Raw genomic sequence first — 19,930 nt, 5'->3', positions numbered from 1 at the left:
GGACGCATTCTCTGCCTCTCGTAGGAGGAACTGCAGAGTCAAATCGAGAAGAACAGAGAGGCAGGGAGTGGTAAAGAATCACAACAAGTCAAGCAGAGAAAGACAACTATCATATGATCTCCCTGATATGAGGAAGTGGTGATGCAACATGGGGGCTTAAGTGGGTAGGAGAAGAATCAATGAAACAAGATGGGATTGGGAGGGAGACAAACCATAAGTGACTCTTAATCTCACAAAACAAACTGAGGGTTGCTGGGGGGAGGGGGTTTGGGAGAAGGGGGTGGGATTATGGATATTGGGGAGGGTATGTGCTTTGGTGAGTGCTGTGAAGTGTGTAAACCTGGTGATTCACAGACCTGTACCCCTGGGGATAAAAATATATGTTTATAAAAAATAAAAAATTAAAAAAAAAAAGAATAAAAAAAAAAGAATCACAATCAATGATCAGTAATCCCTTTCAGTTAGTAAGTGGCATAGCTAATAGCTGAAACTGAAATCTCAATAGAGAATGGAGTGTCTTTTGTGAAATCTTTCATTGAGAAATTAGGACTGATAATTTTGAAAGGCTGAGGAAAATGACCAAATGAATCCTCCGAGGCTCTCTTCCACTCCCTTTATCTGTTAAAGTTAGGATTAATAGTTTTATTAGTTTTAATTAATTTATAGGATCCCTCAAATTTGAATGTTTACCAGTTGGTAATCCATGGGATTACCTATCTATACAAGGTCAGAGGTGTGGTGTACACGTTAGTCAGAAGCAAGCATTCGTGCACATACTCACAATTACTTTGAAGATTATAGTAATGGTAGGCTATTTCTCCTTCTCTATCTCAGTCTTTTTTGGCTCCTTTTAGCTGATTGCGTGAGGGAGTTAGGCTAGTCCAACTTAAAAGCAGACCCCGAATGGTTACATTATATCAGCTGTGAGGTTTTTAAACTTGTGACAAGGGACCTAAAGGAAATTCTACTCATTGCAAGGATATCCTCACTTAAGCTTCAGAGGGCTGGAAGCACTTAAAACCCACGAACCTTCAGCTGGTCATCATCCTTAGCCAGTCCAGTCTCTCTGAGGAAATGGCACATGTTCTTGCTCTGGTCACCCTATAGCTGAATTACTTCTCCATATTCTGGATGATCAATTACAGTACCACTGCAGGCAAATTTCTTAAATGCCTTCACTAGTTTCTTTTTATCACAATCATCATCGATCCCTTGGACAGTGGTAAGGGTCTTCCTGTCATTTCTCTGTTGAATTCTTACATGGATATAATGCTCAGTGCTAGCAGGAAGCAGATCATCACCCTTACTTGCATCAGCAAAGGGTCGAAAAGTGGAGGTTCTGGATAGCAGACATCCGGACAGAGCATAGGATTTCTTTTCCTCCATGGAAAAGATGGAATGTAGCTGCAGGAGGAGGCAGGGAGCAGAGGAAGGGGTATGGGGGGGGGGGCCCGAGTCTCAGGAAGGGAGGGTTTTCAAGGGGGAAGCTCTTTTGAGGCCTCCATGGTTGCGGCTGCACACTGACTGGGGCCTCTCCTCTTTTGAACTTTATACCCATTAATACTTTAAGCTCTACTTGCATTTTGGAAGTCAACTTTGTATTTTTCAGTACATCAATGAAGGTAGTTCTAATTTGCTTTCTATAGTGTGTCAGTGGAGATACAGCTCTTCTCCATTTTTGTATATATCCCAATGCATTTGTAAATGTGATGGAAACTTTTTTATACGAGAAAAGCAAACAGGTTAGCTCTAAATGAGTGGTCAAAAATTTGATTTTTTTAAAAAAAATTATGAAAAAGAGTATCATACATCTATATATATATGTATACACATGTATATTTATAGAGAGAGAGAGAAAAAGAGGGAGGGAGGGAGGGAACTGGCACTCTCCTTTTCTAGGCTTGGTTGGAATATGAATTTGGGAAACATTGCACCTTAAGACCTGAATTTATTGTTTCCATTTAATCGAGAAACAGTTCTTTGGTAAGTTGCTTTACCCCTGATTTTGCGTGTGTGTCATTGTTAAAATTTGAGGGGATAGGGGCACCTAGGTGGCTCGGTGGGTTAAAGCCTCTGCCTTCGGCTCAGATCATGATCCCAGGGTCCTGGGATTGAGCCCCACAGGGGCTCTCTGCTCGGTGGGGAGCCTGTTTCCACCTTCTCTCTGCTTCTCTGCCTACTATGTGATCTCTGTCTGTCAAATAAATAAATGAAATCTTTAAAAAAAAATTTGAGGGTATAGGAGAGAAAGAAAGGGGTTTTTCTAATATATTTAATTCCTACAAAAAACCTCAGCATGAATGGAAAAGGCCTGGGAAATTTTCATTTTCTCTTAAAGCCAGGATATATTAACTATATTGGACCACAAAGGGCTACACCCTGATATGAAATTCATTTTCCCTAGTGATCCTATTTCCTTAAATATAGCTTGTTCTGTATTTATATGTTGGATTAAAAGCCAACCTATCTGAAGCTCTCTAGATTTGCAAATCAGTAACAGAGAAGAGCAGGAATGGTGTTTTTAGATTCTACAAAAGAATCAATCATTTCAGTAATAAATGTCAAAGTCTCTCATCTTTAATTCCTGTAAGAGAAGACACATTTGAGGCTTGAGTTTACCAGATAATCTGATAGAGTGTATTTTTATGTGTGGCTGACTCGTTTAGTCCTTATTAGAAACTCACAACTTTATTCTAAAGGATCAGTTATAAAGAAGATGCTTTTAAAGAGAAAAGCCACGGTTGACCCATAAAGGACTTGGAACAAAACTTTCATGTTGGCATTGTTCCTTTTTTTTGAGATGGAAAAACAGGTGTGCCTGGGAGGCTCAGTTGATTGAGCATCTTGCTGCTTATCCAATACAATCATGCCTTCTTCATCTATTAGCTGAAATAGTTCTCACAGTCCCCCCTGTTCAGTGGTTTGGATAACTGAGTTATATCTTGTAGAGGAAATCAAGGTAGATGTTTAATTTTTTAAAATTTGCTGGTGTTTGTATATGCCAAAGATCTACCAATACTTCATTATCATCATCATCATCATCTCAAGGATTTAAACACAGTTAATATGTTTAAATCCACCAATTATTGTTGATCTCAGTGATTAAATGTCTCAACTCAGACCAGTGGGAGCTTCTAGTTAACTCTGAATCCTTTTAACGCCACCAAAATGGTATTAGGAATGTTCCCTGCTTGTCATTTGCATGAGGAGATGTTCCGCATTTATCTTCTACATGTGCTGTGTTAGACGTCACATTACACATCCACAGGTGCCTTGGTGGCAGATAATAGTTGGAGACAAAAATCTGGGTACATGGTTGCTTATTGCCACTACGTCAGTCATTGTTTAGAAGACTTTTCAGTGGACAGAGCTGGGATATGGGAAAATGGTTTACGAATTTATATTGATGTACTTCAAATTCTGGGTTTCAGAGTTGTCACTTAACCTCTTCTATATTCCCTCCATAGTTCTTTTTCTCTGTGTTGAAAGCGAGTTCTTTAAGATGCAAAAAAAAATCAACCATTTTCGTTTTCTTTTCCCTTTTTTTTTTTTTTTAAGAATCAGCCATTTTCTTTATCCCACTTTTGTCACACAAAAATACTAGAGCCACCAACAAAAATATGACTGACAAGTTTAAATGTGTTTCACATTTGTTTTTGTCCTTAGGACATATACCACTCAGGATATACCTCATTAGGGATATATCGTCAATTTACAGTGTTTCACAGCCACTTAGAGTTGTTCCTCCTTTCCTGTTACCACATCAGCCTGATGCACAGTTAGCTCATTTGTTTCATTTTGCTTCTGTTTTTTGGGACTTTTCAAAAGTTATTTCTGTTTTAAAATTATGTAAAATATACCAGGCTCCAAAGAAGGCCAATCTAGTGACATACATATTGAGAGAAGTTTAGTCTGCATAACTGTCCTAGTTACCATATTGCCTCCTTCCCTTTAATAGGTAAAACATTTGCTTTAAGTTATCTTTTATTAAGCTGTTTCATGTTGTTACATGCAGACATTTATCTACCATTTCCTTCTTTATACACATGCATACACACTCACTTGTTCTTATCAGAAATGGGAGAATATTATATGCACTTACCTCTATCTCACTTTTTCAGTAACCTTAAATGTTGAGTGCCATTCCATTTTAATATCCACAGAGATACCTCATTCCATTTTTCCAGCTGCATTTTTCTCACAGCTATGAGCTGCATTGCATGAATATTGCATAGTATATTCAGTGGGTCCCCTTTTGGTGGGCAATTGTGCTTTCGTTACTTTGTTACTAAAATTACTGGTTCAGTAAATAGCTTTCCTTAATTTTGCTCATGTAATTTTTGTATGTGTTGCCATTTTACTCCATAAGAGTAGTAACATTTGTATTCCCACTAGCAATATCTGAGAGTTTTTTTCCATACAGCTTTGCCAACAGAGTCAATTGTCAAGCTTTTGATTTTTTGCCAATTTGATAAGTGAGAAATGCTAACTCAGTGAGGTATTAATTTGCATCTGTCTTATTATAAGTGAGGTTGAGCATCCTTAAAATGTTTAAGTTCCATTTGCATTTTTCTGTGAAGGTCATTTCATATTTCTAGCACATTTTATCTAACTTAGCTGATATTTTTCCTTTTTATTTTTAAAAGCCTTTAAAACATGATAAATATTAACTTTATTTATAATTTAAAGTACAAATATTTTCTGCAGATTGTCATTTTGTTTACTTTGCCTTTGATGTTTCTGCCATGCAATTTATTATTTACTTTTATACAATTAAATGTCAATAGCTGTTTTCTTTTGGCTTCTGTTTTGAATCATAGTTAGGAAAGTTTTATCACTCCATGGTTACGGAGAAATTCGTCCATGTATGAGACTGATCTTATGAATAATTGACCATTTATTTTACATCTGTCAACTTTAATGGGAAGGGCATAAAGAGAATATTATGTCTAGATCTCATTCCTGGCTACACCACCAAACTAGTTCTGTGAGTATGAATATACTACTAAAAGAAATGGAGACTTCAATAGCTTTTTCAAAATTGGGCTATTAACTATCATAGGGATTATTATCAGGATTAATTGAGAATATTAAATTCCATACATAGCTTCCTTATCATAGGAGTTTCTTTAAATTTTCTTTTGATTCTGAAATTCCTTTGTGTATGAATTTTTGATATAAGAGAAATTATTTGGGCTTGGCCCCTCCGAAAGTAAAATTATTTCTTGGCTCAAAATCTGTTAACACTTAATAATCATAGCTTATGGGGCACCAGAGTGGCTCAGTTGTTAAGTGTCTGCCTTTAGCTCAAGTCATGGTCCTAGGATCGAGCCCCACATCAGGCTCCTTGCTCAGCAGGAAGCCTGCTTCTCCCTCTCCCTTTATCCCACCCTCCTGCTTGTGTTCCTGCTCTCACTATCTCTCTCTCTGTCAGATAAATAAATAAAATACTAAAAAAAATAATTATGGCTCACGCATTTATATCAATTAAATTTCCATTTCTCAGTTCCTCAGTAACAAAGAAGACTATCATTTTTGGAAGGAATGAATGAGTTTCAAGTAAAGATTAAACCAGGCATTTTGTTTAAGTATCTCAGAACCCTGCTCACATTCTCAAATTTATTTTATAATGTTCTTTATAATAATTTGACAATGCTCCTTCGAACCTAACCCTCATCAGTTTCTTGCCGTGTGCCTTATGTGCTGGGCATTCAGGACTCCTTGATGTCCTTGGAAATCTTTCTCACCTTTAGACATTGATTTACTCCAAAGCTTCCTAGAGTGCTCGTATGTCCCAGGAACTCTTCTAAATCTAAGGAGTTCACCACTGCTGCCATCATACTTGACTCTTGATGCTCCTTTGTTGAAATGTGCAACATTCTCCCTCCTTCGTAGAACACTACTCAGTAATTTATAGAGAGCATCTGGCTGTTACCTCTCTTCAGTCTATAACATCTACAGTGTTTCATTGAATAAAGCCCTTTTTAACATTAGGAATTTTTTATACTATTTATTGAAGTGTAACATAGTGCAAAAAAAGTGCATAAATCAAAAATATTGAGCCAAATGAACCTTCATGGAGTTAACAAATCTGTGTAACCAACCCAAGATCAAGTCATACACCATTACTAACACCTGAGAATCTCCCTTCACGCTCATTCCAGATGAATACACCTCCCAAAGGTATCCTATCCACTAACCTGAATTAAAACACCATACATTGTTTTTGCCTCTCTCCACCCCTTTTTTCTGAAATTTATATGAAAGGAATTTTATAACATGCTCTTTTGTTCCTGGATTTCCCAGGAACTTACAATGGATTAATATCTGATTCTGGTTTTTGTCTCATAGATGTTGCTGGATGAATATTCTTGTACATTCCTTTTGTTGACTATATGAATAGACTTTTGTTTGGTATATAGCTAATAGCGTAACCAATGAGTTATTGTGTGTATGTTTGTGTGTATGTATTCATTTTTAGAGGATAGTACCAAACAGTTTTCTAGAGTAGTTATACAAATTAATAATCTATGTACAACAGCAGTATTACAGTTGTAGCCATAATTCTAGTTGTTTCATATCCTTGTTAGCACTTGGTTGTTTTTTATCCTTTTATTTTCCTTTTCCTTTCCTATTCCCTTTCCCTTTTTCTTTCTTTCTCTCTCTCTCTCTTTCTGTCTCTTTCTCTCTCTCTTTCATTTTTACAGCTCAGGTATGTCATTGTGGTTTGTACACCTTTCTTACATGTTTATGGCCATATTGGGCATTTAGCTTTATGCATGAATTCTACCAAATGTTCAAAGAACAATACTGATTCTTCTTGGGGCACCTGGGTGGCTCAGTTAGTTGAGCATCTGACTCTTGGTTTTGGCTCAGGTCATGATCCCAGGGTTGTGAAATCAAGCCCCATATTGGGCTCCACACTTATTGCAGAATCTGCTTGAGATTCTTTCCTCCTCAGCTCTTCCTCTCTCTCTCTCTTTCTCAAATAAATAAATAAATAAATAAAATCTTTTTAAAGATTTTCCAAAAAAAACTCAAATAAATAAAATCTTTAAAAAAATCATTATAAGAATACTGATTCTTCTTAAACTCTTCCGAAAAACAGAAGAAAAAGGAACATTTTCAAATTCATTTTATGAGGCCAGCATCACCATAATACCACAACCAAAGACACTACAAGAAAAAAAAATTATAGGCCAATATCCTTGAAAAATATGCATGCAAAATCCTCAATAAAATACTAGCAAACTGAATTCAACAATGTAGTAAAAGGATCATACCTCATGACTATGTGAAACTTATCTCTGTGACGCAAGGATAGTTCAACATATGAGAAACAATCAGTGTGACACACCACATCAACAAACTGAAACAAATGAGCAGAACCTACATGATTATCCTGATAGATGCACGATGGGCATTTGATGATGTTGCACATCTATTCATGGCTAAAAGTCTCAGCAAAATAGGTAAAAAAAGAACTTAGCTCAACACAATAAAGGCCATTGAAAAGTTCACTGCTAGTATTATGATCAGTGGGGAAAAGTTAAAACTAAATTTTTAAGATTTATAGAAGGGAAGGATGCCCATTCTTACCACTTCTCTTCAACATAGTACTGGAAGTTCTAGGCAGAGGAATTAATCAAGAAAATGAGAATAAAAAGCATCCAAATAGAAAGGGAAAAGTAAAGCTATCTGTGTAGATGCCATGATCATGGGTGTAGAAAACCCTAGAGACGCCCAACAGAAAAGCTATTAGAATTGTTAAATTCAGTAAAGTTGCAAGATACAAAATCAACGTTAAAAAGTTGGTTGCATTTCTACATACAAATAATGATTTATCCAAAAAGGAAGTTAATAAAACAATCTCATTCACAATAGGAACACAAATAAAATATTGAAAAATAAACTTTACCCAAAGAGATGAAAGGCTTGTATACTGAAAATTACAAAATATTGATAGAAGAAATTAAAGAAGGCACAGATCAATGGAAAGACATCCCCTATTCATGGATTGGAGCAACTGCTATCATTAAAATGTCCATACTGCTTAAAGCAGCTTGCCTTTTACTTTCTTCATTGTGTCAGTCTTTTCCATTTAAATATTCTGTATTCTTTCTTGATACTACATTGTCTCTTCACATGTAAATTTATAAACCATCTGGAACTGATGTTGTGTATAGTGTGAAGATTTCTAAAAGAATGGAATTTATATAAAAATGAAAATTTTGTAATTGCACAGTTTCCTACGTATATTTAACCCTTTCACTTCAATGCCTGCCAGTTCTCCCACTTGGGCCCCAGATGTAGGAGATAGTCATGAGTCTTGGAATTTATCCACACATGAGCGATGTAGCACACACTTATGATAGTATGAATGGCTTCTGCTGTTTTCAAACTCAGAAACTGCTAGGTAATCATTGTTCTCAGAGTTATCAGAATAATGATAAGGGGTATTTGCTATGTGTTTGCATGTGTCAGGAAATGATCCAGACAATTCATAGATTCTATGCCATTTAATTGTTACAACAATTCTGTTGTTACATTTTCCCGTTTTGCAGATGAGGCGTTGAGTGAATAAGTGGTTTTCACTGGTTACACATCTGGTAAGCGTGACAACTGGGATATGATTACATGGTATAAACTGAGGCCGCCACATTTCTGTGCCACTAACTACTATGCAGTATTGCTTTTCATCGCAGATTGTATTGGGCCTTCCCTGTAAAGGACTGATGCTATGCACTGTTAATGAGAGTATCAGCAGCCTCCCTTCCTTCTACACATGGTAAACTCAAAGGATATTTTGTTTCTTCTCAATCAGTTCTTCCTTTCAAGACTTCTGTTAAATAGTGGTAATCAAGTTATTCTTGGATCAGCTAATTACCCTTATTTATACAGTACATTTTAAAACACAGAACTTTCTTTTGAGAATGTATTGACCAGTATATGTTTACTCTTGCCTGTGATGCACGGTGGAGTTAGATTCCCACCATATGAAACCCAGTCTTTGCTCTAATTTTCAAACCAATAAACATCTTGACAATATTCTGCGGAGAAAAAATTGTCTTACAAGATATAATGCAAGCTTTACTTTTTCATGCCAAACTTCAAAAAGCCTTTAATACATACCATTTAAGAAATAATCTTTATGTTAACTAATATTTCAAGAATTCACTCAAATATCACCTGTTTTTTTACCCCTACTTTTGCTGCCCCTGTAGTAAAGTTCCCTGTTTCCTGTAGTAATTTATGCTCTCATTCTGTAAGACTTAAAGAGGGCTGTAGAACTTAACACACTGGATTATAGCTACTTCATTTGCCTATTCTCAAAGTCTGATTATGGAAGACCAGAGTTGCCACTAGGGTGTATAGAGCCCCAGGAAAATATTTTTGAGGGGTTCCTGTTTATACAAACAATTTGATTTAAAAATACATTATAAATCTAATGGGCCCATGTAAGTTATAGTGATTATTGATATATACTTAGAATTATGGGCAGAGCAGAGATAGTTTGCTTATTGTCCCACCAGGGTTTGTGAAAATTCTTCTGGTCTCTAGACACCCTCTCTCCCTATTCTAGTTAAAGAACCAACTCTTCTTATTTTTCATTGTCTGATATGTTTTCTGTGGCTAATTTGTATCTCTCACCACTACAAAAAGTTAGCAAAGCTGTTCTTTCTTACAATGCCATGGCTCTTTGGGACCAGTTAATATAGAAACAATATAGATCTTCTTGCCTCAGCAGTTCCCTGATACAATTTGTTTCATGCTGACTACATTATTGTTCATGACATTGCATCATCCTTCACGCTTCCTGTGAAAACTGGCTTCCAGTGACTTTTTCAGAGATTGTTACTGTGCTTTGTTGATGATGAACTCAAAGACAAATCTTATTCAGGCTACAAGGAAAATGTGAAGGATGGTTTGTTTTTGTGCGTGTGTATGTGTGACGTGAATCTGATCCTTTGTAAACACAGAACAACACATCTTCCAAACAAGTATTCTCAAAATCTTAGGCTGTATTCATAGTGTTTCTAGAATATCTCTTTCAATATGATGACACTCCTGCCTTCCACACAGTACCACCTACAAGGTTGGATAGTCTAGAAGCCTCTGGATGGAATAAGAGCAGTTCCATTTGCATAAGAAATTGTCATCCTTCTCCTGGCGCAGCTCAAGAATGACCTAGGAGAGCACAGATTCACCACATTGATCTGAGGCAAGAGAGCATCAGAAGAGCCCCTTGGCAATATGGAGCAGGAATCTGGAAAATCCTCAGAAGGAATGACTGACCTAGGACATGGAGCTTTCAGAGGGACAGGAGTTACTGTCCTGGGGTTTGCAGCAGAAGGTAGGGTAGGAGATAGCCAATAGGAAAAGGATGCCTTGCATCATCCTCATTGACCTCAGGCTATAAACTGGAGGTACAATAGAAACCAAAATGTGGATATGCAAGAGCCAGTGACAAGCATCCACCTCAGTAGGATGGCACTATCAGCCCCAGGTAATCTCAACATCTGGAGAGGGGCTTACACATTTTCAGGAAGTACGATGGAGGGGTGCCTAGGTGGCTCAGTTGGTTATGTGTAGGACTGTTGATTTCCGCCCAGGTCATCATCTCAGGGTTGAGAGATGAACCCTGTGCTGGGCTCTGTGTTGGGTGTGCAGCCTGCTTGGGATTCTTTCTCTCCCTCTCCCCCTCTCTACCCCGTACTTACATGTGCTCTGTCTGTCTCTCTCAAAATAATATATATATATATATATATATATATATATATATATATATATATATATATATTTTTTTTTTTTTTTTAAAGGAAGCCACTGTGGATACTGGTATATTGGCACTGAAAGTATCAGTACAAAATGAGGTCCATAGATGCCTTGAGGCATGGATCAAGGCAGCCCAGGCTTCCCCTGGTCTCAGAGTAGTACTGGTGACAAGAATAGATAAAAATCTATGTTCACATCTTAAATCTACAATTCACTTAATACATGAATAAGGCCAAATTCTCTTTCTGTAAAATAAAACTCTGTTTATAGTTTGAATGGTTCTCCCGACAGTCAGAAATCGAAATGGAAACAATTGAGATGGTATATTTGGTCACCAGTAGCTGTGACTGTACCATGGTTTGCTTGTTTGTTTTTTTACAGTCCTCTCTCCTATCCTACCTGCCAGCCGAGTATATGTGCATTTTTTCATGAGACCCAGATGTGAAATGGACTATTTCTCCGGTTATCTTAATTGTTCTAAGGGTAGATACCTAATCCACTCTGGGCTAATATTGTAAGACTTTGGACATTCTCCTAATAATACTTGGTTTAGGGCAGAACCCCTGAGGACTCTTCTTCTTCTTCTTCTTCTTCTTCTTTTTTTTTTTTAATATTTTTTTTATTTATTTACTTGACAGAGAGTGAGCACTCAGCAGGCAGATGGACAGGCAGAGGGAGAGGGAGAAGACTCCTTGCTGAGCAGAGGCCCCTATGCAGGGCTCATCCCAGGACCCTGGGACAATGAGCTGAGACGAAGGCAGATGCTTAACTGACTGAGCCACCCAGGTGCTCCCCATGAGGACTCTTCTTAAGGATGTCTCCCTTTTGTAGAGTTGGGGTTTGGAAAATCCTTTTTTTTTTTTTTTTTTTTTTTAATTTTTTTTTTTTTTAAAGATTTTATTTATTTTTCAGAGACAGAGGGATAGAGCGCGAGCGAGCACAGGCAGACAGAGAGGCAGGCAGAGGCAGAGGGAGAATCAGGCTCCCTGCCGAGCAAGGAGCCCGATGTGGGACTCGATCCCAAGACCCTGGGATCATGACCTGAGCCGAAGGCAGCTGCTTAACCAACTGAGCCACCCAGGCGTCCCTGGAAAATCCTTTTTTATCTGGCAGCAAGACTAAGGAGATGCAGCCCTCAAGGTACTGGCAATCTTTCCCCTCAGCCCCTTAAAGAAATCAATAAGCATTATTGCCGTAAAGAAGGCAATAAGCAAAATAACAACTAGGAGAGAGAAAGAGAGTCATGTGGAATTGTATCCCTAATTATCTCAAAACTTAATTTTGTTTACTAGTTATTATTCAATACATTTCCTCTTGTCATTTAAGCGGGTTCAAATGAGATTTTTTTGTGCAAATAAAATACATGCCCTAATGTATAAAATAAGTAGCATGATGCCTATTTAGGTAAACTTCCAAAAATTGGTTGTAATTATTCATAGTAGTATTCCTTGTCTGCTGAGTATACTAATAATACTTCTGGTAGGCATATATGTATCTATGCCTGATTATAACTGTCTGTCTGGCTGCCTTCTTTTTACTCACCCTTCCTCACATGTACTCTCAAGTGAAATTTTGACATCCATCATCTGATGCCCAAACCCAGAACTCAGTGTTCAAGAGAATAGAAACTTAGCACAAAATCATTTAAAGTGATTTAGATTTAGTCTTTGAGAAACAAGAATGATGACCAAGATTTTCCAAATATTTCAGGTTTTGGCTGCTTCAGATTTCCCTATATAGTTATTTCATAGTGAAATTGTGCCTTATATCTCAGCATGACAGGGACCAGTGGAGTACTAATTTGTATTTATACAGACTTGAACATGATGCGGTTGAAAAACTTTGTCAACTTTATATGGGGTAGTTTAAAAAATTCTATGATAACAAGGCTTGCCAGTATTTCTATATTTATTAACTAGGTTATTAAGTGAAATTGAATTTTTAAAGGTATAATTATATTAGCAAACCCCTAATAAAACAACTAACTTCAAATAGTAATTCTGGGTTATACACTTTTTACAACTGTGAAGAAACACTTTAATTTTTTTTTTTCCCCTTTTGCCTTGGGAGATCTTTTGCAGGGCTTTCTATGCAGAAACTAATTGTTTCTATGGAGAAATAAATAATAAATTCTGTGATTCCTGCATATTTAGGAAAATGCAGAAAAATGTCAGACTTCTTCTTCTTTAATATAGCCTTCCTTTTCTATCAGTGAAAATATATTTTGTCCTGAAATGCAGCCATTATTTGTTTAAATCAGCTGTAAGTCTCAAATTATGTAAACTTTTGATATATTGTCTGTAATTTATCAGCATTTAGGTGAATTGAATCTCCAAATTGTCAGAGGTTTTGTAATTAATCCTGATTGTAAGAGATGAAATTCATCATTACATGACTCTGAATCTTTCATTCATTTTCTCTTTAGTTGATCATCAAGTAGCTAAATGAAACTGCTTTCTCCTCCCCAACACTCCTACATCACTACCTGCTTACTCATTCCACTTGGCATGGAACAACTGGAACATGATATATTTTAAGGCTTTCAGAAAATCTAACAAGCTATCTTCTAAAAAAAATAATATTTAAAAATTTCTTTAGAGCCAGAACTTAAGCTGTAGGGGACCATACATTAGCCCTATGTCATTAAGCCTCAGGGCTATTTATCAGGTCGGTTTTTTTTTTTTTTTTTTTTCTTGCTATAGGCTGCAGAGACTCTAATTGTTTGCCTCTTAGTCAATGGTTCTTGTGATTCTATTTCTTTAGAAACTGGCTCTGAGGAAAAATATGGTATCCATAGCTTCCTCCTTTTTTGACTGCCCCTTAAGACAAACCTAAAGACTCCTCTGGTGAAGAAAAGGGAAGCTGGGGAATAAGCCCAAGAAATAATAGCAACAAAGCCAAGAGGGAATTATAGTGCTTCCAACATCTCATAAAACTCTGTATTATCATGAATCTTACATCCAGAGGCCTTTCTGAGATAGTAGCTTTATGTGCGGATAGATTTCTTCTAGCCAGTTTTATTCACCTAAGGACGAGACCCATAAATTGGTCCTGTTCCTTTGGACTTTTTTAGAAAAGACCACAGTTGTTCTAGTCTCTATAATAATCCCCCTACCAAGCCATGGACAGTGTAGACACCCTCCTGTGTGCGCTTTCCATGTATAGTCTTTATCCCAGGAAATTAACCCAGAAGCTTCAATGGATGCTAAGGCTTTAACACTTCATCCTAACACAGGGAAACTTTTATCATTTATATGAAAGTGAGATTCCCTAACGTCTGAACATTAAGAAAGTGAGTGAATGGAAATTTCAGAAACAATGCTAAGGATAGAGGGCTTTGTAGAAGCATATGAGACTTTACATTTCCATGACCTGGCGGATCCTTATTAATCCATTTATGTTGTTCTTAAAATCCTTGGAATCTTTTTAAAATGTAGATACTGGTTTCATTGATCTGGAGTAGGAACTGAGACCGCCTTTCCAATAAGATCCCAGTTACTGCAAATACTGCGGTCTTGAGACCACAACGGAGGAACAAGGATCCAGAGAACATGGGTTAATAGGAAAGATCAACGAACGCAGAGTGTGCAGTGGGTGATGTGAGAGCCAGCATGGTTACCTTCTCTGTGTTTAAAGTAAACATTCCTTTCTGCTTCTCACAGGACTGGGGAGTCTTTCTAGGAATGACTGATGTATTATCCCTTGCTGAATATTATTTAGTGGGTGAGATAACCTCTTACCAAGATGCTATGGAGAATATTCATTTAATTGGATGAGAAAAAAAGTCCTCCTCCTATACTGTTTTTAGAAAAATAATGTGACTGCTAATGGTTTAAAAGCTTTGAACTAACTTTAAAAATGGATCTAAGCAATTTAATAACCTAAAACAAAGTTTTTCCCTTAAATTAGCAAACATTGATTTTGCCACATAGACCTAAACTGAAGCAAAATGAGACTGTGTTGTTTTGCTTTCCTTTATTTTACTTAGTGTGAATATTGATGTCCCTTACTGCCAAAATAGTAATGTATGTGTTTATGGAGTACTGCTCTGTCCACAAAGGGTATTTATTGTTTAAGAGCTGGTGTGTGCCTTCATATTTCTTTTATAAAAATTTGAAAAATTCTTAACTCTGTAAACCGTCTATACTCAAAAGATTTCCATAAAAGAGTAACACCTATATCACATGTGTATAAAAATGAAGTGCCCTAGATACCTAGTTTAAGGTCTCTAGGACCCTCATTTTAATACAGTTCATGACCTCTAAATATTTATATGTATGTTAGTTTGTTTTGGCTACAAGAAGCAAATACTTAATTGACTTCTGGCCTCTTAAACTAGTTGTTCCAAAATAAATTTGGAAAAAATAATGTTTTGTATTACAAAATTTAAAGATACTAAAAGAGAGAATTTGCAGTTATTTTGGTGAAAATAATATGGGTATACACTAAACCTGTTCCCAGTGAATATCAATCACTGTTGTCCCCTACAGCAAGTATCGGTCTCCACTTTACATTTGTCAATATTTAACTACTCAATTAATAGTGTTTGATATTTGTCCATACAGTAATCAATACCTATTTAATGTTTAAAGGAGCAAAAGATTCTTTTGCTTCTCAACTATTCCCACCTCCCATGAAGTTGTTGGCCTTTAATTAAGTTTTCCGTAATTATTGTTAATTTTTAAATTTAAGCTCATGATTTTTAAATCCTTGAATTTTCCAAAGCTCTTGTCCTGTTTGCAATTTTACCACACTTATCTTTATTGTATTGGAGCAGGATATAGAAGGATCCTGGTATTCATCAAGACAAAATTTTTTATTGACCATCGTTTGTAAAATACTGATTAAAAGTAGTAATATTGATGATGAACATTGTCATCAAGATGGCCAGTGACACTGAAGGAGTGCTGAATTTATGTTAGATATGTTTGTTTTCAGTATAAATGAGATGTTGAATATATAAAGAGGATTGATTTTTACATGTCTTTAATACCATTTGTGTAAATTCACAAATTGCCCACTTATATAAATGCACACATACATGCACACACACATACAAATGTGTCAAGTTGTCTAGATTTTAGAGGTACAAATTATGCTTACTTTATTTTAAAGTAAAAATGGCTAATTAAATGAAATCCTGTTGAGTGATTTTTAATCAGTTATTGTTCATAATTCAAATTTAGTCAATAACAGGATTTCAAACTAGTAAAAGCTTAGTGGACCAAATGCGATACTAAGAATTATCACTAAATGTCCAAGGAGTAATGGTTACTTTTTATCTCTAAGTACTTCATATCATCAGTTACCAATGTTGATTCTCATACATTGTTTAAAATCAATGCCATAGTATTCCATTGACAATATCTGAGAACCCATGTAGAACAGTTGTCCTTTATTTCTCATAACTGGAAGAATAGATTGTGTCATACTGTAGGGACTGTACAGTGACTTGAAAGAAAAAATAAAAGTCACCTAAAACCTCACCAGCTCAGCAGTAAGGCTGATGGCAACATTGTTTAAGTCCACTAGCTGTATGGTCATCAGATCACACCTCTGTTTGGATTTAGTATACTCATTCCTGTTGAGAGGATCCGAATAGCAAACTGGAGAACAATGGAGAGAATCTCAAAATGCTTGCCTGGAGATATAAATGGCCATGAGTGACAATACTATATTAACAATATTGGTTCCAATCTGTAAATTTTTTTTAAAGATTTTATTTATTTATTTGACAGAGACACAGCTAGAGAGGGAACACAAGCAGGGAGAGTGGGAGAGGGAGAAGCAGGCTTCCCGATGAACAAGGAGCCCAATGTGGGGCTGGATTCCCAGGACCCTGAGACCATGACCGGAGCTGAAGGCAGCTGCTTAATGACTGAGCCACCCAGGTGCCCCAGTCTGCAAATCTTTAAAGTAATTGAGGTCCAAGAATCATGTTATTTCTTTAGCAGCCTTGACATTTTGCTGGATCCCAGAACTAATATTCTATTATGCCTGTGGTACTCACTCAACAACTCCTTTTCCAATATTACCATGTTATGGTGCCTTCCTCCATTGTTCCCCACCCCCTGCCATTTTTACCATTTCTGCTGAATAAGTTTCTGTAAGTTTTTCTTTATCTTGGCTAGCTCCTGACACTGTTGATCAGGAATCCTCAGAGAGGAATTTCCCACCACCAATATCTTTTCAGCTTCCAAAATACTATCTTCCTCTTTCTGTTTTATTTTTCTCTTTTGAGAAACATAGAATAACCTCCCAAGAACATTGGAGGAACTCTGCCAGATTTAGATCAGGCATCTTCCTTGTTGACTGGTACTCAGATCAATACGTATCATGTTTAGGAGGGTGTCTCAGTCGTTAAGCATTTGTCAAATGACTGAATGTAAGTACACATCATTTTTTTTTAAGATTTTATTTATTTATTGACAGACAGAGATCACAACTAGGCAGAGAGGCAGGCAGAGAGAGAGAGAGAGGGAGGAGGGCAGCAGGCTCCATGCCGAGCAGAGAGCCCGATGTGGGGCTCGATCCCAGGACCCAGGGATCATGACTTGAGCCAAAGGCAGAGGCTTTAACCCACTGAGCCATCCAGGCGCCCTCATTCTCTTATTCTTGAATGAAGATGAGTTCCTTCCCGGATACTCTTTTATGTCCTGGATTTTGTTGCATTGTTGGTGTTCTCTTTTCTTTTTTGCTAAGCTTGTTTGGATGCTTCTGGGCATTAGCTCATCTATCTCCACTCCTTCCAATGGGAATTCAAAGTTTCAATGAAAAATTAATTCTCCATGTCACCCTTATTATTGCAGAGCTCCAAATCTGGACATGCAGATTAGTCCCCCGTCCTTTTGTTGGATATGTAAAAAGTGTTCAAAGGAAATGAGAGAATGCCCAAGAGGAAAGAAGAGTCAGTTGGGGTATGGTAACTGTTTGGTTGGGTTTTTAAAGATGTGTGTTATGCAAGAGGAATTAAACTTAAGAGTCTAAAAGTAGGGAATCGGTGCCTGGGCGGCTCTGCCTTCGGCTCAGGTCATGATCTCAGGGTCCTGGGATTGAGCCTTGCATCAGGCTCTCTGCTCAGCAGGGAACCTGCTTCCCACTCTCTCTGCCTGCCTCTCTGCCTACTTGTGATCCATCAAATAAATAAATGAAATCTTTAAAAAAAAATAATTTGCCAGGAATCTCAGATAAGGGTAGATTTGACCAAAATGCTCACTAGCAACAGATTCTGCACAATATTAACAACTGTGTGGTTGTAATAGTAAAGCTGAAAGGAAATAAAGAAGAAATGGTACTGCGATAAAAATCACCCCTATTGGAAAGAAAATTTTGAGAACTGGCACAAAGCACAAGTTGCAGATTAAGTACAAAATGACAGAGGGGAACCACTGGACAAATGTGGCATGATCTGAACATTATAACAAATACTGCAAGTGACTTTTCAAGAAAGTATACGAAAACCAGGAGTTCAAAATAGCAGAGCATCTCCCTTCATAAGGAGGAGATGGAGGGGATAAACATGAGAGAGAAAACAAAGTGTTGCTCATCAGACACCATTGAAAGTTGTTAGGACAGTAACTCATTATCCTGAAAATTCATAATTAATAGGAATTTAACATCTATTCTACTTCGGTGACATATGTTTCTGGGTTACCAAATAAGTCTAGTGAATGACGAAAATTTTTCTATAGAGAAGAATTTGAGCTAATAAGTACAGAAGGAAATGCAGAATTAGAATGTAGAATTATAGAATTAGAAAAATCACAATTTTACAACCCTTAATTAAATACCGTCAAGAGAGGGTGTGCTGGGTTGTGTTATGTCAGCATGGTGAAGGCCGACAATTATGTTTAACTAGAATTCCCTTCTTTGTATGGGTATACATTAGAGTTGCGTCAAAAGAGGTTACATGTCCAAAATTTAGAAGGCAGTGTGAAGCCAAAACTATAAATTTCAGAGGGTCAGTGTGAGTAAACATGGAGACAGACCGATGCACGTTATCTAGCCAACCATATATATCCTCATTTTCCTTTGCTGTGCATTCGGCCCGTTTTCCCAAGGGCTGGCCTGGGGACCAACCGTGGCCCCAGTCTAACTGGAAGGTGTTGAGCTGCAGATCCTAGATGTGAATGCAGGAGAAGTATGGTCTCCCAGAGATTCCACCTAATCTCTCTTGAAGCCCCCTTTTCATCCGGCTTCAGTGGCTATGCACAGTTGCCCTCTCTGACCTTCCTGTTGCAGATTTTCAGGCGGATAAGTTATTGATTGTTTCTTTGGTCCTGACATGTCCCTTCCAGACTCGTGCCTTTCCAGCTCCCCCATCATTTACCAAGGTCAAATTTTTTTTTTTTTTTTTTTTTTTTTTTGCCTATCATTAGAGCCATAAATAGAAAGAATGGCTCAGTTTTTTGACTGAATTCTGATTGGGCCCAGGTGATAAAATCAGTGAAGGTAGAGGTGATTAGCGATCTTACATTGAAGGATCAGGCAGTCCAGCCTTGAATCCCCTGCTCATTTTTACATCAAGGAAAGTGAGACAATAAAAATTTACAAATCTTCTGTGGGGTGTGGTATGAGTCCACAGACTACCTAGTCAGGCCAAAGGAAAATAATGAGCCCAAGTCTAATTAAGTCCTTAGATTTGACTTCCTGTATTCAGGAGATAACGGAAGAGTAAAGCAAGATCATGTGTGACTGCTACCACAAGAAGAAAATCAGCCAGTTCTAGAACATAGACGTTCTGTAAGGTAACTGCTGAATTATTTTCAGCAAGTCAATGTCCTAACCAAAGAATGGGGATGGAGAGTAAGAGAGCGAGAGGTTGGTGTAGACGAAAAAGAATCTAAAAAATATTTAAGACATAGAGCAAGAAACGTAATGAGCAGTACATAGTTGGATCCTGATTCCAATAAGTTGATGGTAAAAAGATGTTTCTAGGTAGTAAGGGACATTTATGTGGACGAATAATATTTGATGATTTCAAGAAGTCATGATTAACTGTGTTTTGCATAATAATGTCATGTGGTTAGGTAAGGAGATTCTATAGTGGTTTTGGATATATAATGAAATACTTCGGAACGAATGCCATGACTTCCGGATTTCCTTTCCTTTACACGGGAGTAGGGTACAGAAACAGTTATGGCATATGGGGATG

General features: G+C 37.1%; 1 pseudogene; it reads right to left on the bottom strand.

Moving 5' to 3' along the window:
- Positions 1-1,014: 1,014 nt before the first annotated feature.
- LOC116578286 lies at positions 1,015-1,354 on the bottom strand (annotated as a pseudogene).
- Positions 1,355-19,930: the final 18,576 nt, after the last annotated feature.

This window comes from Mustela erminea, chromosome 18, assembly GCF_009829155.1.
Source record: "Mustela erminea isolate mMusErm1 chromosome 18, mMusErm1.Pri, whole genome shotgun sequence".
NCBI classification, from domain to species: Eukaryota; Metazoa; Chordata; class Mammalia; order Carnivora; family Mustelidae; genus Mustela; species Mustela erminea.
This window is presented reverse-complemented; position numbering and strand designations above follow the sequence as displayed.